Source organism: Diabrotica virgifera, chromosome 5 (genome assembly GCF_917563875.1).
Source record: "Diabrotica virgifera virgifera chromosome 5, PGI_DIABVI_V3a".
NCBI lineage: Eukaryota > Metazoa > Arthropoda > Insecta > Coleoptera > Chrysomelidae > Diabrotica > Diabrotica virgifera.
Window position 1 is genome coordinate 92,980,064 of NC_065447.1, and position 3,551 is coordinate 92,983,614.

The 3,551-nt window shown below is 27.7% G+C and overlaps 1 long non-coding RNA gene across 1 annotated transcript; it reads right to left on the reverse strand.

The window, feature by feature from the left end:
* Nucleotides 1–298: 298 nt before the first annotated feature.
* LOC126885057 (uncharacterized) lies at nt 299–1,510 on the reverse strand. The gene is made up of 3 exons (XR_007698254.1): nt 1,430–1,510; nt 1,126–1,243; nt 299–419 (listed from the first exon to the last, which is right to left on the reverse strand). It is a non-coding gene; the product is annotated as an uncharacterized LOC126885057 (long non-coding RNA).
* Nucleotides 1,511–3,551: the final 2,041 nt, after the last annotated feature.

The following is a 3,551-nucleotide window of genomic DNA, read 5'->3' on the forward strand; positions in this document are numbered from 1 at the left end:
CCTACGAGGTGTTAATTCTTAAGTTCTATATATACGTGGTTTTCATATTAGATATTTAAAATATTCGATTTTTTCATATCAGTTATTGATTCATGTATATATGTCTAACATAAATTTGAATACTAAAAGGGTTATATAAAAAATAAAAGTAAGTTATTTATTTAATTTATTGACATATTTTACAAAATTAACATTAAACGAGGAAATTATTATATATTGATTTTTGAAACAATAAAATCATTGACTTTTAATCTAAATAACAAACTCAATGCTATAATAAAATGTCTTAATGGTCTCAGTCTTTTAATTATATCTTAATTATGTCAGTCTGTACTTTGTTTAGAGTCCACTCTTACCTGAAGAATACAGGCGCACTCATTATTTTTTTAGCCCTACATAGTAGGATTGATTTTCTTCGTCTGAAACAATTAAAAACTATAGTAATAATAATAAGGAATATAATTATTCAGTTAACCTTCCGATGACCAACCTTTTTTGTTACAGGGATGACCAACGGGGGTAAAAAATTACCCCCAGTAAAAAATGACATTTGACAAAAAAATTAAGTTGTTTTAAAAAATAAAATAATGTATGTATTCGTAATTTTTTTGTTACTATTGTATTAATAAATCATAAATAAACATTAGTAAAACATATTTTTAATTACAATTGAACAAAAACAGGAATCATCATTCTGAACTTATAACTAAAAGAGTTTTAAAATATACACTAATTTACGTCGCCACAGGTTTAACAAACAATTTTTTTTTTCAATATTGGAATGTTTCTTACATACAATTCCACATAACAGGGTGGTATTTACTTAATATAAAATTGGAACATGGAAGGCCAAAGGAGTTCGTTTCCCTCAAATTCAGAAAATATTTTTATTACAAAATATGAGGGTATCTAGAATGATATTAAAGTCAAATAAAAAAATAATGAGTTTAAAATTGAAAATATGTATGAATTAATTAAATAAAAACATGCATTGGGGTCAAAATTCACCCCCTAGGTCATCGGAAGGTTAAGATGTAGCAAAATAGCCTATGATTTTTTTTATAACATCATACACATTTAGTGCATAAGTAGGCTTGGTACTGGGCCTATTATTTTATAACTTACCTTGAGTAAACTTTTTGTTAACTGGAATGTATTTAGAACTGCTACAAACACGATCTGCGTTAACTGTTTTCTCTTTGAGGGCAAGGTTTAACATTAAGCTTCCTCTTGACATTATTACCTATAACACAAAAATATTAGATTAGAGTATATAGATTTTTCTGGTAACAAGTATCATACCTTCATATATTATTACTCCCTCCTGAATCTAGGCTATAAATTAATCTAATTTCTGAACGAATACAAGTCAACTGACACAGCTCCCGTATTCTTAATCAGGTACTATCGACACTGAGATAAAGCTTACGTTTTAAAAATGTTCCAATGATTGTAAAATGAGATTATTGTGAAAAGGATGTTATTATAGGGTCGGAGATTTAGCTTAGGCTTTGAATTATATCGAATTGGTGATGGTTTTTATATTACTGTATTATATTGAGTTTTCGGTTGTGTTTGAAGAATATAATTGTTTTGTCAACATCTGACCCATCCAAATTAAATTTTATTTCTTTCTGGTCGGTTAATATTTAGTTACAATAAATGCGTTTAAATTTCTAGGGTTTATTAGGTACCGTAAAAGCGGTCTATTACAGAAAAAATATTGTTATACGGTCCGTTGTCAATTTCACCTGCGCTTAGACCTCTAGCGTTTATTAGGCGTTGTAAAAATTGCTCTATTGTAGATAATATTTTGTTATATGGTTCAAATATTGCTTTTAAAATGAAGACACAAATACTAACTATGAAAAACTCGTAATTATTATCCTTGCAGTAGATATAGACGTTGTTCAAGTAACTATGATAACCTCGTATATCTTGATATACGTGTTTTTTATAGATAGTTATGCTGTGTTCATGATTATTTACGAGGTTTTCATTTTTAATATCCTAGTGGACACCTCCAAATACCAGGTTAATACAGTACAAATCTTTTGAATTAAGATAAATAAAATGTTTCTACTTGCATGACAACTTATCATTGTTCACACAAAACACTTCTCCAAGTCAAAACTCTCAAACAAACACTCCAAATTAAGTACCAGATTCTTGATTATATACGTGGTCTTCACACTAAATCAAGAAATCACTTCATATACGTGTTTTCTTTTTATGGCTCTAGAAGAAAACATGGTGTATTTGGATTTTTTCTAACAGCTGTAAACCGTGAGAGACAAAGTTTTCAAACTAAAACCACAAAAATGTCATTTTCGAAAAAAATTGAGATATGAGGTTTTCACACTAAGCCATCGATATGTGAAATCCAAAAAGAATAGTCACTACAAGAAGAAAAAGTTTTATATTGTATATTATAGTAAGAAGTAACATTAATTATTATATTTATATAACAATGAAAAAATTAAAAATATAGTTATATATTTCACATATATGTATCATTTTTGTAATATTATTTCTTCAGAAATGAAATTTCACATATAAAATTTATCAAGAAAAACAAATACAGTGGTAAATAGACTGTATATTATAATGGTAATATTACTAAATTTTTTTCTGTCAAAATTTAATACAAGTTACGTAAAAATTTTCCGACCGCGCGGATTTGAAGCAAGCCGGGCGATTTGCAAAATTCGGCCGCTCGCAAAAGCACCGATTTTAAAAATAATTTTTAATAATTAAATGTAATTATATTTTATAATAATTTTTATTTTAAGATAATATGAGTCCTTCTTTAGTCAATGAGTGTAAAATAATTTCTTAATTGTTATAAATAAAGGCACTACGACTTAAGAAAAAAAAAAACAATTATCTCGGCTTCAGTTGGTTGTAGAAAATTTTTATTCTTTTATAAATCTTCGTTTTGTCTTCAGCAACAATAATCTGTAAGTTAGAAACTCATAGGATGTACAGCGCCGCTTCAGCTCTAAATGTTTATAACGAAATTTGCCCCTTATTTTCAAACCCAAAAATTATCTCGGCTTCAGTTGGTCGTAGAAATTTTTTATTTTTTTATAAATCTTTGTTTCATCTTCAGCAACAATAATCTGTAAGTTAAAAACTCATAGGATGTACAGGGCCGCTTCAGATCTAATGTTTATAACGAAATTTGCCCCCTTATTTTCAAACCCAAAAATTAGAGGTTTAAAAATGTTTTACGCATTTATTTACATCAGAATATGAAAGTATAACTCTTTAGAAGGAAACTAGATGTTTCACCAACTCTATACGATTTTTTTTTTCAAAAAGTTATAGCCTTCGACATTTGACCTCTTGGGATAAACAATTTATAATATCTAAGCAACAAATTCGTTAATCTGGCTATACAATTTTTTTTACGTTTGTAATTGAAAGGTCTTCATTTTAAAGCTTTCAAAAATAAAAAAAAATTATTTGTACAATAAATAATGCAAATGTTAAAAACGGCCATTTCTGACCTTTCGCAGGCTGTTGTGCAATAACCAATTAACAAAATT